We start from the raw sequence: 20,323 nt of genomic DNA on the forward strand, positions 1-20,323 counted from the left end.
ATTGAAGCATAATTTGCTCAATCCTCTCACTAAGAAATGGATATTCTATTACAATGTGTACTGTTTCAGTTTGTTTCAGTATCACATCAGCTTGTCTGTTTTTAAATCTGCATTTCAAGTTTTTCATTGCGCTGCTGCCTACTTAGAATTTTGGCCTGTACAGCAGAATCCAGAGCCATGAGCACAGCATGGATGAAGTCAGGCTTCAGAGGAAGAATTACACATTTCATGCACTGAGAAAGTGGCTGCTGAGGCACCAGCACACTCACATGTGCTACAAAATAGGGAATGCTTGGTAAGTAGCATGGGAAGTTACATGTGGCTTGCAAACAGCTCTAGCCAGGCATTAAGGCATTTTGAAATTTGCAGGAGGCAGGTAATTTTTTGGTAAAAACTTCTGACGCAAGACATGGGCACCCATTTTGTCTTGGAAAAAAAAGGAGTTTTCAGAAGGTGAGCAAGGCTTGCATTGAAAACAAACCAGGCAATGTGCTCGTGTTTGCTATTCATGAAAAAATATAGATAGTAATGTTAAGGATGTTTGAATGATCTGAAGCTGAATTTCCCTCTTCTTCAAGTTTTTGGAAGGCTGAACTGCCTGCCACATTACAGACCCTGTGAGTCTAAAATAGTCATTGAGCTGAAAAAATCCAAGGTGAGATTAGTCAGGGGACCAATGCAAATGTGAGTTATTAACCCCTTCTGTCTTTCTGCTGTTGGGATAATTTGAGTTTCAGGGCAAGTAAGCTTGCCTTTTCAGTTATATTTTATAGATTTGTTGCAAATAGTTAATGAGCAGCCACAGTGACATTGTAAATGATTCCTTCAGCTTGTGTTTTGGGTGCTAACCTAAGAAGGAGCATTTTGGCTTTGAATTCTTTTGGACAGAGGAAGAAATTGAAGCCAAGACTCATAAACAAGAAGGGCCAGTGGGTACCTAGTCCAGTTCCAGGCACTTAGACACCAGCATGGTTTCCTAAGGAGTGCTCTCTCTAAACATAATAAAGTTTTGGAGCTTGGTGAGGGTAAAAGTTTGCTGCCCTTACAGCTATTGAAGGGGTTGTGATTCTGCTTTGTCCCTGGTGTCCACAGAACACTTCTGTGAGATGATTTGAAGTGTTAACCTTGCAGTCAACTTTACTCCACCCCTGTTTTCCTCAACACAATGATCTGTTGGAGTGCTTCACCATGCTTGTGGAAACTGCAAGTTTATGAGTAGAACAATGAACCTGGACCTAAACTGGACTTGAGCTTTGCTGCTGTTTTCTAAATGAGTCCTGATAAGTTGGGTCTTCTGGTTTGTTCATTTCTCTAGGTTTGTTTGTTTGGGTTTTCTTAATTGGTTTGTAGAATGCCTTGGACATCATTTTAAAAGCTCTTCAGAGATCTAAATCGGCATGGCTCAGTTGGAGGCCCTGCATGGAGACAGAGCTCAGGTAAGCTAAACTGCAGCAAGAAGTTCAGCCTGATCTGATAGCTATAATTAGGGATTTTGACTTTGTTGAAGATTTATGATGCTGTGTGCCCATCAGAAAAAGGGATTACCTGCCCTCTTCAGCCATTTAGCAGATGATGTGATTTAACTTTGATTTGAGTCACTGCTCTAGAACTCGAAGGTATTGTTTCCTGCTGTAAATCTTCTGAGTATTTCCCTCTTTTTTCAGTAGTATTTAAAAACACTTGAAGCTTTTATGAACCAGAAGAGCACTGTGCATATATTCAGTGTGGTACTTTCAATTAACTACAATTAGTGAAGTCTTGACTTGTACTGGTGTACTGATCTTTCTGTAAATAATTCATTCTTTATGATTGCTGGGTTCTCTCTCATCTGGAAAAATTGCTGTTGTGTCAAACAATTGTTGGAGATGGAACAAGCAAAAACCCTATTAAAAACCACCAGGGATACTGAGCAGAGATATGCAGCCTTCAGCCTAATTGGAAAGTGTTGTGTGATATTAAGAAATGCTGTGTGGTGCCTTCAGGTAGTTACAGAAAATGAAAGCTCAGGTAAAACCAAAATAGCCACTTACCTCACTTTCATACACTGTTCTCCAGCAAGAGCATTTTTGCAAAAGGTAAAGAGAAACAAAGTAGTGAAGAGGAGTGTTTGTATAACTTTCCAGCTTCTTAGGTTCCTTTTCTGCAAGTTGATACGTGATAGAAGAAAGAATCAAAAGGGTATGTATTCATGTCTTGCTTTTGTGGTCACTTTTGTTCTTGCTGTTTCACCTCTGATGATTCCTCTGTCAAATATCCAGGGCCTGATCCAAAGTCAGTGGAAAAGATTTCTCTGGCATTATTGATCCTCTATTGATATTGATACTATTCTGTGTTCTTTTCCATTTATTACAGCTACTTGCCATGTCAGTCTTGCCCCTGCTGCACTCCTTCAGGCAGGTTGCTTTGTTCCTGGGTGCTTTTTCATGACCTTTTCCTGGGCACTGCCTCGTAGACAATACCTTAGCACCAGTGTGTGCTCTGACATTAGTGACAAATCCTTTGGTGCACATGTCTGACATGGTCACTTGGGCTTCAAAAGTAGTATAATTACATTTTGAGGCTAAGTTATCTCATCCTAGCATGTATGCATTTAAAAGCAGTTGTTTCATTCATCCTTTGGTAATGCTTTCTCCATTCAGTTAATAAAATTCTATGATACGATGTACAGATGCTGCATTTAATTCTTAAAGGCTCAAAGTTTGAGGGAAAAAAAAAGAATCCACCCTGATTTTGGTCTCTGGGGCACTGTTGGTGGAACACACTGGGGGAGCTCAGGAGGGGCTGCTGCACTTCCTGCACTACACCCAAGGAAAATGCTGAAGGATGCTGCTCTACTGCTTTGGCTTCCAAACAACCCGAAAATTTTTACCTTGATGATGTTTAAATGAACAACCTGTGTGGTCCTGCTTGTGTGTTCAGAGCTTGGCTCTCACTGTGCCAATCTGTTACGCTTCCTGTCTGTTTTTTATGGAAGATGAACTCCTGTGAGCTGCAGCTTTCCCTGGTGCAAGGTAAGGGTGAGCTGGCACAGCTGTTGCCGTGTGCCTGGGGACACTTGGAGCTGCCGTGGTGTGATCTCACAGCACAGAGCTCTCAGCAGCTTTCTCAGCTGTGCCAGCTTTTGTCACATTGTTCAAGAAGGAGGTTTTTTGTCCCCTCTAAGCAGTGCTTGTAGAGGTGGCATTTGTGCCTTGCAGCTCTCTCCTGGGCAGGTGAAAGGCTCTGGAGGAGCCTGAGAACGCATCTGCTGCCTTCAGCTATTGCTGAGGTAGAGGTCGAGCTAAATCAGGACATTTGGATTATTTTTCAACTTTCCGTCGGGTGAAATTGGGAAGAAGAAGGAGAATCTGGTAACCCTTCTAGAGGTTTAAGTGAGATTTTGTATTTTCACCAATATATTACAATAAAAGCCTGTCATACTGGGGAGAGGCATGGGGTTCATATAAGCACCTGTAAATAAGCTTCCTGTCACCTCTCCTGCTTTTCAAGTGCTATTTCCTTTTAAGTCCTCTTTGAGTTCAGCTGGTGAATATAACAGGGTTATGTTATTAGTAGTTGTTTCTTACTTAGGCCTAGTTTGAGGATGGGTGCTGCTTTACTTCTGATTCCAGGAACCTGTTACATGTCCCCAATTGCTTAAACTATTCAAAAATTAAAGACTTTACATTTCCCAACAACCATGGTCTCTTGTGTTATTAATGAATATATGGAAAATCATTAAGGAATTTCCCCCCCTCATTTTCAATTTCTCTTCCAGATTAATCCAGGCAAGGAAGTGACAGAGCTGCCAGTCAGGGGAGGTGTTTCTCTGCATAGGAAACAAAGTGAGTGGATGTGGATTTGAAAAGTCAATAAATAGAGGGTATTTATGAGAATTATTGCCTCCATATATCTTGAGTTTGTGATGCATTTAAAGAAGTGGTGCCCTGTTACATGTGTTCCTATCAGTAAATAAAGGAGCAGAATGGTTTAACTGGGAGGCTGTGTTCCTCTCAAGTAATTTTTCAGCAGTTTGCTGTGCTGTTTTTTTTTTCAGCGCCCTGTAGGGCAATGACAAGAGTTGCAGCCACATTTACAACGGCAAAATTGTTCACGGCCTTTGACAGGTGGTATGAAGGAGAAATATATTTTTAATGTAAACCTGTATTGCTTGTAATTCTATACTGGTAATCTGCAGTTGGGTGCAGGGTGTAGTTGGGTTAGTTGCAGTATGAATCAGTTAAAACAAAATTGAAGGTGTGTTGCTGAGGTGGTGGGCACCTCCCTGGCCCACAGGGGAGCACAGAGCTGACAGCTGGGTGGGTGCTCTCTGGTGTGTGTGGTCTGTTGTGGTTTCACTCCATTTTGGGCTGGGTCAGCATCTACTGCAGTGTAAATCCTCATAACATCTTTGAAAGAATTGCTAGAAATCTAGTTCTGCTCTTTTCTTGGTGGTTGAATGACATCAGTGACAATTCTGGACAGATTTTATTAGTAGTTTTGAATTTTTTTCTAGTCAGGTGCAACAAATCTGCAGAGTGAGAGTAGAAATGCTGGTGTTCCTAGGTTGTATATTGTGGTGTTTATTAATTGTTCCTTGTTTGACAGCCTGCATCCCTGGCTCTGCTGTGGCTTTTGCTGTGGTTCTTGCACAACTTCTCAGCCCATTTCCTTGTGTAGTTGTGTGCTCTGTCTGTAATGCATTAGATGATATTGGCAATTAAAGGATTACAACCAGGATCTAATTATGGCCCTGTGGAATAAAGTTTTCAAATTATCCTGCTGCAGTCTATAATTACACTGTGGTGCCCTGATGCCAAGGATTAATAGGGGGATTACAGGCTGTTTTCCTGTAACATGCAGTTCATGGATGTGTTGTTCACAACTCACTGGCTTTAAGGAGCCTGGTGACCTCTCGTGGGGAATGTTATTAAAGGATCCAGTCCAGGAGAATGTTTTGTGTTATGTTATGCTTGTTTCCCTCCCTAGCCCTGAGTTTATCATGCAGGGACTGGTCAGAGTTGCTCAGATCTTGAGTAGACAGCCCTGAAATTGAAGTATTAAGGAAGTGAAAGCAGACAAGCTTCAGTAACCAGCCCTGCACTGTTAAACTCACTCCTCTTTTGCACTCTTCCTTCACACCTCAGCAAAAAGCTGTGGATTCCCTATTGCTGTGGAATGAAGAATGGAGCTTTCATGATAGATGGTTACATATTTCACAAGTGGTAGGATATAAACATTTTATTTCTGTATATCTGGAAATTATGTACTCCAAGAACCTTTGCAGTCAACGCTTCTCTGAAGAACTGCAGTTGTTTAGTTGTAATGAAGATAAACCAATGCTGGTACTGTTTGAAATGGATGAGAATGTAACCAAGGACTGTCTTTGGAGTAGGAGAAGAATGCTGAACTGTTGTTTGGAAAGCTTAGGCTGCTTTCTGCCAAATTACAACACATGAACTAAATGCCATTTAACTTTGTGGACTTGGATGACTCTCCTAAAGGGTAGTATCAAACCTTAGATTAATTTTGAAATGCATCATCTTGCTTCCCATGTCAGTTCTGAGTGGTTGAATCAATGCTTGTAAACTAAACGTGCTCAAAGCCCTTCTGTGGCACTGAGACCCACTTGCATGGCACAGCCTGTTCCTGCTCAGCCCCCTGACTGTGCCAACAACGTGAGCACATCTGGGCTGCTTTATGGGCTGCTCTCTGCCCTGTGTTGGTTCCTGTGCTGTGCTCTGCCATTACTTGGCTCACTGACAGCTGGCCATGGCCAAAATGGTGCTGTGGATCATGATTACGATTTAACGGCGTAGTTGATGGTGCTCCAGCACCTGGGAATGTTCCTTGGCAGTGTTTAATTTGCCAGCGTAAATCACACTTGTGTCTTTTGAGTAGCAGAGTGATGCTAAATATTTCAAACAGGATGTTTTATTTTATTTTTTATTATTTTTATTTTATAAGACCCCATATCTTTGTTGTGCTGATTTTTACATTAATCTGATTTATGGTTTAGGAGAGTACTTTTACTGTAGTTGCTGAAGAAATGTGAACCTTGGACTGTCAGATAACAGTGATGAAAAAAGACTCTCCAGTTTATTTTTTAAAAAAATCATAGTTTTAAAGATGTTGCAGTTCTTTATGTCAGAATAGGGTTTAAATGTTTAAGTTGCACATATGTAACAATGCAAGTTAGCTTATTCTCCTGACTTTTTGTAGTTTTAGCAGTTTTCATGGTTAACAGGATTTTTTCCTGCGTCTTTTCATTTCACTGTTTTGCATGAGTTACCATCATGTAACCTCAGTAAAGCTGTCATTACAGAGCTGTATCTAGCATCTAATTTGTCTTTGAGAATCTTTCCTCCGGATGGGAACTTGTGAGAAAGGAAGAGCCATCCTCCCTGACTTTCACATTCCTCCGGATGGCTTTACAGAACTATCAATTGAACAATTTGTTCTGGAGTATTGCTACAAACAAGGCCTGGCAGCTGGAGCCAGCCTGCTGTGTGGATGGCATGAACATTAAAGCTCTTCTGTCTTTCTCTTCAAGCAGAAACTGCTTTGAAACTGTAGTAAAAATTCTCCTTTGTCCTTTTCTGTCTGTATGGTATTTTCCCTTTTCCCTCTACCAAATTTTTCTACTGCTTTGATCCTAAGAAGTTGGCATGGATGTTTTGATTAAATGGTTAATTTAATGAAAAAGATTAGCTGTGACAAAATGTGACTTTTCAGTGGAAAGGGGAAGTCTTTTTGGGTGACTCTGCTACAAATAGTGATTTTTGAGAATAAATACAGTTCTCAGTATTTGGCAAAATGCAGTCTTTTTACCTATGCCTTCTCAAATTGATCCAACTAGTGAAATAGTAAAGCAGAGTTAAATAACACTGGTAGATGCAGTTGCCATTGTGGTTTGTGTAGCAGCAGAAGAGCAGTGAAAAATAAACTGTTAATACCAGCAGATGACAAGTTTAGTGGTGTCATTCTTTTCAAAGCCAAGAATTCTTGCATACAGGTAATATCTTATAAAAGAAAGGCCTTAAAATCGGGGCTTGCCCTGCTGAGTTACCAGCTAGCCTGTAAGTTCCCATAAGAAAGAATCAGAGGAATGAGAAACAATTAGCACAGCAACCTGTTCTGGTAAGAGAACTTTTTACACCTGCAAAAACAAGGAGTCTGTCACATGAGAATCTGCAAAGAAAATATGTAAACATCTGGAGAAAGAAAGAATCTTAGCATGGACACACCCAAGTAGTTTCTAACCAATTAATTAAGTGGCAAGAAAGTTATGAATGAATTAGAGTTATACACAAGGTTTTGAAAAATGTATAAAAATGGATTCTTAACATTAAACATTAGTTTTTCTGCATGAAGAAATTGAGTCCTGTCTGCTTATTACTGCAACAAAGCATTGCCTTCTTTTTCACAGGTTGGGCTGTATGCTCACAGTTAGAGCCAAAGAAAGCAAATATTTCACAGTATAGCAATTTAAATCCATCCAGTGAGTTAGAGATCCTGGGTCATAAATACTCCAAAGTGTTAATAACCAAAGGTAACACTGACATTGATTCCCCTTTCCTCTCCTCGTGCTGAATGTAACTGGGCAACAGCTCAGAACAACCATCAGTTAAACTGCAAAGGTTATAAACACCTGAAACATTAAATGAAGTAAACTGCAGCACAGCCAACTCAGTTCTTTCTGAAGGGAAGGTCTGCTTGTTCCAATCATTTTTTGTGCCACAGGCTTTTATAGCAGCACTGCAAAAATCTTTTAAAAATTGTATTAAAGCTCAGCTACCCTTAAACATATTAGGCTTCCAGCTGTGAGCAGAAGCCCAGTGAGTTTTGTGTGAGGTTCCTGATTTTATCTTTCTTTAACTGTGTCTATTATAATAATGAAGCTATTTCTTGCTCCTGGGGGTGTACAGAGCAACAAGCAACTTTTGATTAAATGCGTGTTTGGGTCCTGGCTGTAGCACTTAGTGATTCATGAGGCATTGTGATTTCAGAGACAAAAAGAAAATTTTGCTCTAGAGAGCACACTTTAATTGTTCAAATAGGTACATTGAACTTTTACACCTGAATAATAAATTATATGGAAGAGTTTCTGCCTCTTTGGAGGCTCTTTTTATCTGTTCCAGCCACCACCAGAAATCATCAGGCAGACCAGCAGCTCCCTGAGACCATTCAGATACTTTCTGACCTGGGGGGTTGGTGTTCCTTGTTTGGGATTTCTCCCCCATCTGAAGGATGGTCTGTAACTCTAACCAGACTCTTAACCTGACTGTCACTCTAACCAGACACTCAAAATTAAGTACTAATATTTTTATGGTTGTTTTTTGGTTGGTTGATTGGGTCTTTTTGGGTTTGGTTGGGGTTTTTTGTTTTGATTTTGTTTTTTGTTAAAAGGAAGGATTCATGATGGGCTGCTCAGCCAAAGTAGGTTTGTCCAAGAACCAGCTTTGATAAAACACTTTTTCATGACAGGCATTTTTTTTTTTTTTCATGAGGAAAATAAAGTCCCTAAAAAATTTCTGTCCCTAAACTGAAACCTTTATTTTCCAAATGATGCTAATAAAAGTATTACATATCAAATGATGATTTAACTGCACTTCTGCTGGGATTAGCTCTAGTTTGTATTTTCCTTTCCTTTTGGACTACAGGCAAGTGCTTTCTGGATTTCTCCACCTTTTTTTATTTTTTTTTAATAGTAAGTTTTCATTTTATTTGAATCCTCTCAAAAGTTTGGTCAAAGTGCCGTTTTGGTTTCATGAGCTCCAAGAAATCTAATTTTTGGACCAATATTGTGTACTGCCAGCACTCTACCAGGCATCCACGGCCGTAATTAACAACAAATACTAATTTTCTTCAATCCAGATGATCTCTGATATCATCATGGGAATGGTGAGTGCTGACTAGGAAGGCAACATATGGCAGCCTGGCACGGCTGCTCAACATGAGCATCTTTTGCTCTAGAGCTCTCAGTTTCTTGTTGACCATTCTGTTGGGTTTTTCAGCTCTGGGAAGAGCAGCAGAGTGGAGGTAGATGTGAGCAAATCTTCCTGGAAGCAGAGGGTATTATGAAAAATTTACAATTTTTCCTCCTGAAAACGTCAGCTCTTTTGTGAGGAAGGTATTCATCACATTTGATATTCCTGATTCCTTAGTGGATATTCAGGTAGTTCACTGTTTTGTGCTGAGAAAACAGGGTTATAATCCAGAGATGACGTGCTGTGTTTTAGGACAGAGTTCATCTGTTCCACTTTATGGTTCTCAGATACCTGAACCTGAGCTCATCAGTTTTAGTTCTTTCTAGTCCAAGGAGGGAAGTGTGTGCTGCTGAGTGCAATTCACACAGGTCTGAAACAGGTCAGAGCAATGACTCCATGAAACTGCTATTTCTTCCCATGCAGTGAGATCAAAACATGCAGCTGAAACTGCGTGAGAAGACTTTTCTTCAACTCAAATCTGCATCACAAGCTTGGGCTTAAATCTTCTGGTGGTATATCCAGTCTCTGACACGGAAAACATGAGCTAACCACTTCTTCAGAAACAGCAGGCTTTTTCTGAGTCCTGAGAGGGTCAAGTTAGGACTAAAATCTCTGAAAGGCTGAGAGAAGCTGTTTACTTCTAGAAGCAGGGAAAGAAACTGCATTTCCTAATGAAATGTCTGGTAATGTTTTCATGCTGCTCTGAATTTTGAGTTGATTCAAACATCCATTTACCAATTACCAGCTGGTGGTAGCACTAAATTGAGTGTAACCATCACGATCAGATAAATTGTGTTTATTATTTCCATGCATCCTTTTTTCATTATTCAGTGGTACTTTGTGATGGTGTACTTTGGCTGCCCCATGTAATTTGTGTGAGTGTGAATATTACATCTTTTCAAAGGCATGGGGTTGATGTGCAGTGTCAGAGCTGAGAAGGTTCATTTCACATTGTTGATTGTAACAGTACTGCTTATGTTTAAAGATCTTCTTTTGATGTCTTTGAAATAATTTTACTCCTGGGCTGTAGCTATTCTTGGGTCCTTCCATATTTGTGTTTCATGAATTTGTTTTTAATGTTATTTTGCTTCTTATCTTCACTGAGCTGTCAGCATCTCTTCCTTCTAACAAACGGGGCTGCAATGACTTGCTATATTGTGATTTATTGAGGGCTGGGGACATCAAACAAGACATTTATTATATCTCTGGAGTTCAGTAATAGGGAGTTCAGACACAGGGATTCAGCCTTCTTATCCTAAAGGCAACTGTTAATTCATCAGCGACTGTAATTCCTTTTTCTGGGTCTGCATTTCTTGCCACTTAAAGCAAAGAACAAACTCCTAAATAGCTTTATGAATTCATTTCATATCATTTGGGATTGCTTTAACCTTTTCCAAAGCATGAATTAGAGCTTCTTAGAAGAATATGACAGACAAGGAGGAGGAAAGCAATGTGTTGAACTGTGAGCACACTGAAAGAAGATTGGGGCTGAGTCCTGACCACTCCTTGGGGGGAAGGAGGGCAGGCAGTGGAGCCTGTTGTATCAGTGTTTGTTTAAATGGATGTTAAGATAGGAGGTGCCAAAGGGATACTGTTACCTCGAACCTGATCTTTTGTTTTTATGATAATCTTAATGGGAATTACTAGACCTGAGACAGCCCCACCATGGCTTTGCTGCAGGGAGCATTTTGAACAGCTGGCCTGCTGGTTTGGACATCTCTGGTTACCTCTGGTATTGATGAGGAACGTGACAAGTATTGGCAGGGCTTTGAATGACAACACCCAGCTCAGTGGTCCTTCTCTTGTCCTTCCACAAAGGTGATGTGGTGCCAAGGGTTCTGGTAAAAAAGCTGTGCCGTGGTTTCTGTGGTGTGGGCTAAAGTCCCTGTGTGATCTGTTTGCTGTTGGTGTAGCAGGAGGAGAAGTAAGGAACTTGGAAGTCACAAGCATTACCTTCATATAAAGTTTAAACACATAAAGAGTTCCCAATCCATTGGACAGAAGTTCAAATAATCCCTTTTAGCCAGTCTGAAGCATCTCAGTGGCCAATCCAGCACTTGCTGTTCAGGACATTTGGACAAGTCCAGCTTGGTGGTGGTTTCTTTGGTGCTGTAAAACTGAATGTGGTGCTTCTGTTCCCTTCTCTGAGCTGCTGTGTGATGGCTGTTGTTATACAGTGCCCATCTATCATGCAGCCATTCAGCTGCACAGTATCCAGCTATTTGTCTTGGACACTGAAAATTACTGTCAGGTGTCCCATTGTTCCAGCCAGGTTTGCTCCTCTGCAGTGAACAACAGCAATTGCCTTTGACATCAGACATTGTGTGTCAACTGCCTCAAAATTTTGAGGTGCACCCTGAGTCCCTCATCAAAAAGATGCAATTCGACTGGTGAAGGTAAATGAACCCATTAAGAACAACTCCAAAGAAGCAGAAGGCAGGTGCTGTTACCTACAATTATTTGTAGTGTTCTACCTGCTCTTCAAGCCACATCATGAGCTGTAAGGTTAAAAAGGGCAGGCTCATAGCAGAGAACAAATTCTGTGTCACAGAAATAACACCTTCCACTTAGATGCGAGTTTTCTTTTTATAGTCAAGAATTGTGCAAGGTGGCTAAATTTTGATGGCCTCAGGTGGGGCAACAAAAGCAGAGGGCAGTAAATGACTTGCTGTAGGAAGTACAAAGGGTCAGTGGTGGTGGTAAAGAACCAAAAGTACCCTCCCCAATCCCACACCAGAGCATTTTCCCTGGTCACACACAGGGCTGTCAATATTCTCTTGTTCTGGGCTGCCATTTTCCTCAGACATTACACTGAGGATAGCCTTCTAATTAAATTGTTTACTGGCAAGTGATTTGCTGGGCTACCTACACTGTCTTTCTGCTGCATTGACTGGGAGTGTTGTGTACATCACAGGTTCTTTGCAGGAAAGTTTTCCCTGTGAACACACCAGGGAAAATGCAGCAGCTCAGTCTGTGCTGACCTTTCCTGAATCAATGTGAGCAGCCCAACTATTGGTCCTTTTGGACTACAGTGTTGCTTTTCAGGACAGCACCGTTTTCTTCATCTGGAAATCCATCACATGTTCACATGTGCTCTAATGGTGTCTTTTGAATGGTGTCCCACAGTGGCTATGGGATGTCAGTGGCTGAAGCAGACCAATATTTCATGGGTGAATGCTCTTGAATAATGCTCATTTATTTGTTTATTTGTTGGCAGCTTTAGAGCAAAGAGACACCAGCCTGCATGCAGAGGGAAATATCTCCTTACCTCCTTGGCTGGGAAGGATCCTGACAGTAGATGTTCTGGCAGCAAGGCCTGGGATGTTTGGGAAGGAGTCACCTATGGAAAGCATGCACTGGGGAGAAGGCAGCAGCCAGGATCAAGCAATTTGTTTTCTCCAACCTAAAAATAGAAGTGCAACAACAATGGCTGAAAACAGGATGTCCTGTCCCTCACTGGGGACAAAATCAAAACTCCTCACTGGAGTCAAAATCAGTGTTATTCACTCCAAATGGATGCAGTAATGTGGATTGAGTTGACTTCTGAACACAAAGGGTTGTGGGGCACAGGAATGGGGAGGAGGGTTGTACTGACATTTAATCTAAAGCCCAAGGCACCTGATGCTGTTTTGGTTGCATGCATTTGCTCCACAGTTCCATGTGCCTGCTGTGGCCAATTCTGTGTCCAACTTCCTTTGGAGATTGCTGGGTTTATCCCAGCATTACCTTGTGTCCTGCTGATTACTGCAGTACTTCTGGTGGTCCTCAGCAAGAGCCTGAGTTGCTGTGCAGGTTCATAATGTGGGAGAAGATAGACTGATTTATTCTGTGGGATCCACAGGGGAAGTATGTTTATTGCTCTGTAATTTTCTCTGGGGAAGTTGCTAAAAGTTCAAATACTTTTAAAAAGCTGATCTACTTCTTCTTGTGTTTGACTTGGATAAATGTGAAAACATTTGGTTTTCCTAATTTTGATGAAAAAAAAATTTGTATGAATAATTTCCCAACAGCCATCCACCGCTCCCATCATGAACAGTCTGCATTGACCTGTTGGCTCCTGCTTTCTAGTCAGTTTTAAATCCTACTTGTAGTGTTAGGATCCTGTCATTACACTTGATAATTTAAAAAAATTCCAAGCTTTTGGCCAGTTCATTGCATGAAGTTTTAACTGATGGAAATTTATTATTCCTCGCCTAACATTTGTATAAGCAAATGGAATTGCACCACTGCAGTTAGCCTACAAGATGAAAAGTCATAGATACTGAGCAGCAATTTCCTTCATTACTCTGATTTTTGTGTAAGTAAAGTGCTTCTGGTATATTGCCAACCATTTTTTTTTCCCAAGGTCATTTCTATTTAATGTATCATAGTGCTTAATTCTGCTATAGCTGTGCCTGAGTTGAATTAGGAATCCCTATGTGCTGTAACAATTTCTTTTGAAAGGATACCTTAGTAATACTTCTCAGGAGAGTGAAATGTCCAGGTATTAATAGGTACACTTTTTCAGGGATTTTGAAGATGGTAAAAAAAAAGCTGTCAATACACCTCAGTGATCTTTGCTGACATTTAACTGGGACACTTGATGGAAGTGTGGAGGCAGCCCCAAGTCCTGGGCTTGGTTTGCTGTCTCCATTACAGAAGTGAGTGGGAATCAGAAGAGCAGAGCTTTCAGGAGATGTCAGTAATTGGGAAACTGATGGACAGATGTTGCCATTTTTATATGCCTTTATACAGTCAAAATATGTTGCTCATGAGTCCTAGCAGGATCCCCAGCTCTCAGTAATGATTCCACTTGTCGCTGTCCAGTGCTCCCTGTCCCATTAGAGATCAAATGCAGAATATAATGTTCAGTAGTGATTTCAACTGGCTCTGGGAGGGCTGTTTGGTCCTCATCTTGTCATTTTATTACCTTCAGAAGAACATGGTTTAGGATCAGTGTAGGGAGAGGAGGATTCAGTATCTGAGGGGATCTTGCAGGTTGTCTGGGACAGAGGGGTCTCAGCTCTTCTCTGGTGCCTGTGTAGAATCCTGAACCTGACAGGTGTTGATTAGCAGCTTCTGGCCAGTGCAATCAGGAAGAGCTGGAACACAACCCAGTGTTTGATGCATTTAGGTCATATATAATAACACTCTATGTATAGAAATGTTACAGAGCACATAGCCCACTGCACCTTTTCCCAGCCACAGGAGTGACTGCACAGCTGTTGTCTTCTATAACTAACATTTGTGTCTTTGGTTAGAACACACTGAGTAAAAAAAACTTTCAGCAAATGGTTAGAGATAGCAGGGTGGTGAGTGGTGCTTTTTTTCAGAAAACTGTTTTTAGAAAAATTCAACATTCCAAGGCCAAGACATTTTGCAGTGAGCAGCACCAAATAAGCCGGGAGAAATAGCTCAGTACATCTGTAGAATAACATGTTTTAGTTCTGCCTGCATGTACCAGCCATCAGCTCTTATTTACACCTGTCCTGGAGTCTGTCAGTTTGCCACAGACAGAACACGCTGTCCCCTGTGTTGAACAGTCTCTGTTGTCGTGTGCTTACAGTCACCTTGTGCTACTTGTCACCCCACAAACCTCACTCACCTAACACCTCATCAGCATCCAGATCACAGGCCAAGGGACCTTCTGTCCCAAGAAAATCTCCATTACCACTGGAATTGTGCTGCCCCTTCTAGAATCCCCTCTGGCTTTCAATAAAACCACGTAACTTTGGGAAAGCTGCTGAGTGGCAGGAGTTTTCTCTTTGCTTTGCTGGGCTGTGCCGGGAAGGAGGGGGAGGAAAGAGAAACAACAGTGAGTGTGAATTTCTGTAAGATAGTTTATAATTTCTTGATTTTTAATAATTTTGACTCTTTCATGGTTGTGTACTCAGGAAGGACACCTGAATGTAGCATCCCTGAATGCTTTGGGTTAACACTTTTAAAGGTCATTTAGTCCAAGCCACCTGCAATGGGTAGGAACATCTTCCATAGATGAATTTCCTCTTCTGGGGTACTTGACTTGACAGCCTCCTGTGTGGATTTGATGCAGTAAAAGGAGACTATACTGAATAATCAGAACCAGCCCAGTCCAGAAGACCCTGTGAGTAAAGCAGAGACATTTCATGAAAATTTTCTCATGTATTTGAATGTCTTACAACAGCCATATTTTTTTCAAAATAATTTTGCTATTTTTGCCTACTTCTTTTCTCCTCTAAAATTGTCCTAAATGACAATTGTAATGGGTTTAATTTCATAATAGAAATACTCCATGTAGCAGTGTTTGTTCCTCACTGAACACAGTGGTTTACCCAGTTGCCCAGACGCTCACTGGTAGATCTCTGTGACTGTGTAAATTAAAATAAACTATCAGCCAGCCCTAGTTTGTTAGCTATGGAAAGGGAATTAAGGTACTAATTGGAAATGGAGTGCATAAATTTGACTGGCATGAGTAGGAAATGCCTGAAGAAGCTGACAATCTGTCTCCATGATGTGGCTCCTCAGAAATTCTAATTAGAGATAGCAATTGGGTTCTTTGAATTTTTTTTCCATGTGTACTCTAAGCAACATGAAACCAATTAACTTCCTCATTCCATTGAAACATTACTTTATGTACAGAATATAGTGATAGAAGACATTTCCATTTGAATTCTTGCCTTTTGGCCTTTAACAGAAAATCAGATAGTTGCAATTTATTGGACAATTACAGATGATATAGGAACGCAATTTTTTATCTTTTTTCTACCAGATAGGAAAGCCTAGACCTTTCTACTTCTAGAAACTTTTTTTTTTGCACAGAGATTGTGATTTCTCAGCAATTTTCTAAAACCTGATAAGGATGCATATTAATTAAGTTTAGATGAAGGAAACTTCTTTGCAGTTAATCTCTGGCTGTTGTTCTGTACTCTCCTTGGCTGGGAGTAGGTATTTAACCAGGATTTTGTTTGGAAGCAAGGCTGGAGTGTGGGCACTGTGCATGTTCACCAACAGGATGAGCTATTAACTAAAAATAAGTGTATTGATCCAGCTTGGGATGATTAATAAATTCAGCTTTTTCTGTTCCAACTCTCTTCTGTTTAAATAGGACTTATTTCTGAGGGAAAGTTGTATAAAGCTAAAAATGAAAGTTTTATGGTGATTCTAATTACATTGCTCTAGTAAAGAGAAATACTGAATTGAGGCTGATGGGGGGTTGGGAGGAGGCAGGAACAGATCTGTCCCAAGACATTTACTCCAAGCCTTACTTCCATTTACTTTCATTATCAGTCCTTCATTCAAAGCTCATAAGAGAAGAAGAACAACCATGATGACTTCTGTGAAGCAGTGCCTGTTTGGGGAAACTCAACAAAGGGTGAAAACTGGCAGAGACTGGAACACCTGGCACTGTCTAAATGTGGATTTGTGGTGTTAAGAGACCCCCAGTCACTCCCCATCATGGTGCTGTCCGTGCTCCATGGTGCAGAAGGAGGAGGAAGCTTCCTGCTGCCGTTGTTGGACCCTTCCCAGTTGTTATCACAGCTCTGTCCAGCTCTGACATATATCCAAACCCAGCTCTCTGTTCAGACATCACCCCCAGACAGATGCAGCTGCCTGAGAAACCAGTTTCTCTATTGCTCAGTAAGGCAGTGCAGGGCAGCTGTACTTTATTTTCTGCAGAAGCTGTGCTGAGGTCCTTGGCAGTGAATTAAAGCCCATCCTGAGCTTTCAGCATTTGCAGCAGCGTGCTCCAACCTTTGCAAGTGCTGGGTGTGGGGAGTGTGGCCCCATCCCTGTGATCTCCAGGGCTGTGACCTTCTTTGCCCTCTGGAAAATCAATTGTTTGATTTTTCACCTCCTCTGCCCCTCCAGCAGCCACTGCAGCCCCTCTGTGGCACCAACTTCCTAACTGGGGACAGGGAGAAGAAAGGGGGGAAGGTGGGATGGCTGCTGCTGCCCCACACGCAGTGCAGGGGTGTTCTGATGGGCAGGTGGGGGTTGAAGAACCACCAGAGACACTAACTCAGGTGCTGCCAGGTGCATTTCAAGCACCTGAAGTGGTTTCAAGGAAATGGAGCAATTTCTATTCTCCCATCTCCTCCTGGTGAACCTGCAGAGCAAAATCAGCTGCATTACAAAGATTGGCAAAACAATATTGAAAGCTGTGGTTCTTATATATTATTTTTATTTTAAGATTCTGAGGGAGTTGCAAGAAGAGGCAAAAACTCTTCTAAAGCCAGGTTGGATTTAACATTAAGGAAAATTAAAGTCTTGGGAAACTGGACTTAATGTCTCACTGGTTTGTATTTATTGTTGTTCTCGATCCTATGGGAGTGACAAGAAGTGAATTTTCACACTGTGTATATTCTGTACTGCAATACTTTTCTGTAAATCCACCTTGCATACGTGCAGCATTGCTCTGTGGTGCAAGGAGTAGTTCTGTGGTACTGAACACTATTTGATGAGCTAGAGGGAGCTCTTAGACAAAGATATGTGCTATTTCAGCCTTGCTTTTTCTCTTCAAAAATGTAATTTTAATATCACCAACCTGTCATTACTATTGTGTTCCAAACTTATGACAACACCTAAAGACTTAGAATAGTTTTTCTGTGTAAGAAATTGGGTTTTGTTGAGCTCGTTTGCCTGTCCAACCTCCAGAAAAAATTTGGGCACCCTGACAGAGGAATATTTCAGCTTCCTTTACAGGGACTTCCTGCTACAGTGGAAAGGCAAATATCTGCTTTAAAAAATTCTCAACTTTAATTCTGAATTCAGCAGAGCTATATGTAAGAGGTGTTTTTCAGTGAGAAGCACATTTACTCATGGGCACTCCTGTGCTCAAGGGCCTGCTCCTTAACAGCCTGACCCAAGCTCTTTGCTCTCTGTGGGATGGTTCTCATTGACTTCAACAGTTTGGCCCCAGTTATTTGCTGCTGGAGCTGAGGTTTCACACAGGAGGAATTCTGTTGTCTTCAAAAGTTTGTGAAGACTCTGTAGGTTTTCTCCTATCAGAGCTTCTCCCTGCTCTTATGTCTGTGTTTGGTAAAAAGGTTTTGGTATCTCGTGAATCTTGAACTGTCACTTTCCCATGTTCAGATTACCTCTCAACACAAGCCCAGCAGTGCTGCTTTGCTCAGGTGGAAGAACTGAGGTGCGCTGTGAGCCAACTGTGACCATGAAACATGCAGGAATTTCTGTTGCAAAGCCACTGAGCCCCCAAACCTTCCTGCTTGAATTACAGGGTTTGACGCTGTTGAGGCAGGACGGGAATGAAGAGGCTCCGAGTCAGAAGGCAAGAGAATAGAACTCTGATTTATTTCAAAATGCATCTCTCTTTTTTATACAGAGCTTTGTGCAGACCAACTCTATTGGTCCTGATGTGAAAACATCTCGATCCATTGGTGTGCAGTGAATGACCTACAGTAGTAAAACCTAACTATAAACAATATGAACAACAAGAGAGATAAAGAACCTTATTTACATTCTTCTCAACAGTTTCTCAGGCGTCTGCCTGGTTAGAAACTTTCTGTTTCTCTCTGCCTGAATCTGAGACTGACAAGTGTTTGCAGACTTTTTGATGTTTACATGTGTGTCAAGACTAAACTTGCAACCCTTTTCCCCTCTGGTCAAGAATTTTGCTGTTTTATTTCTGAATATCAGTACTTCCATGAAATTCAAACTCCATGACTGCCCCATATTTGTTGAGCCAGAGCAATAGTGAAATGTCCCAGTTGGGTGTGATAGAGTTAGAATTGTTCATCTTTTACACCAAGCTGGTACCTGGATACAATAATGTTATCTCTAAAACCTGGACTATTGGCATTTGTAATTCAAAGCAGGATACATTTTTATGTGTGGAGATAATGGAGAACAAGTCTCAAAGATTTTTGCACAAAAGCAGCAGTAAAATCAAGTGGAGCATGGAGTTCTTTTCAGTACAGATGAAATCAATGCCTCTTTCAGTTCCAGCTGCCACACCTGATGTCCCAGCCAGGTCTGTCTGTGCAGGAAGTTGCTGATGCAGGGAAGACTTTCACAGACAGAGGGTTAGATCAAGTATCTGGTTTTGTACCTGGAGGTTCAGGAAGAACTACCTGTGTAACTTCACCATTGCCCTGACCTTTCTTTCCCAGGGAACAATTTGTTCTGGGCAGGACAAGACATCATGTCTAGGTTTCCATTTCAAAATAAATACATTCCAGGTGAAAAGTAAGGAGAAAACCCCTCACAATAAATAATTTAAAAAATACTTTGGGACCCGTGAAAACTACCTTATTTTTCCATTTCAAGATGTTTCAAATAAACTTAATTCACCACCACTCCCTGGGCCAGGCCATCCAGAGAGGTTTTTAGCCAGTGAACAGAACACCCATCCGTGCTGTGGGAAGCCAGTTTCTCCAGGAGAATGCTGTGGGAGACAGTGTCAAGGGCTTTACTATAGTCCAGGTAGACATCCCCAGCCTGTCCCTCTCCCACTAAGTGGTTCACCTTGTCACAGAAGGAGGTAAAGTTGTCCAGGTAAACTTCCCTCTCCTAAACCCCTGCTGGATGAGCCTGATCCCCTATTTGTCCTTGTGTGCTGTGTGATAGCACTCAAGATAATCTTATCCATCACCTTCCTTGGCACTGAATCTGTAGTTCCCTGGATTCTCTTTCTGGACTTTTTTGAGAATGAGAATGAGAATTATATTTTCTGACTTCCAGTCAACTGGGACTTCCCTATTTAGCCAGGACTGCTGGTAAATGATGGAAAATATCTCAGTGGGAACTTCCTGCAGCTCCCTCGGGATCTGTGGGTGGATCCCATCCAGCCCCATAGGGCTGTGTGTGTCTTTAATGCTGTACCAGGTCCTTGAGATTTTCCCCTTGGATAATGGGGCTTCATTCTGCTCCTCATCCCTGTCATCAGGGGAGCTTCAGCTTGAAGCAGGGGATGCCGAACCTCAGTTCTGAGAATTGAAATCACAGTGTTTGAAAGATCTGCTCTGAAGAACCTGGAGAAGCAAGGTGTGGCTTGCCCTTTCCTGTTCCACAGGTGACTGTAGCAGGACCTGCTTTTTAGGAACATCAGTCAAATGCTTTGGTCTGTAGGGAAGAAGAGATGAAAATGAAATTTCCTTATCTGCAGTCAAGGATGCTTCAGTTGGCAGCTGTTGCTGAAGTCACTTCCAATCTCATCTTGCAGAAATATGCTGCCAGTTAGCATGCACTGGCTTGCTTTTCTTCCCATTTCAGATGCAGCTGCCAGGAGCTGGGGCCAGTCCCAGTGGGGTAAACTGGCCACAGAGCCTGCAAGGGAATGTGTGTATAGAACAAGAAAGGGAGAGTGAGGAGATGCAGGAATGTTTTTTACATATTCATCTCAGCCCAAACTGGGGACCCTCGACCTGGCAAGGATT

The sequence above is a fragment of the Taeniopygia guttata genome, chromosome 2, assembly GCF_048771995.1.
Source record: "Taeniopygia guttata chromosome 2, bTaeGut7.mat, whole genome shotgun sequence".
NCBI classification, from domain to species: domain Eukaryota; kingdom Metazoa; phylum Chordata; class Aves; order Passeriformes; family Estrildidae; genus Taeniopygia; species Taeniopygia guttata.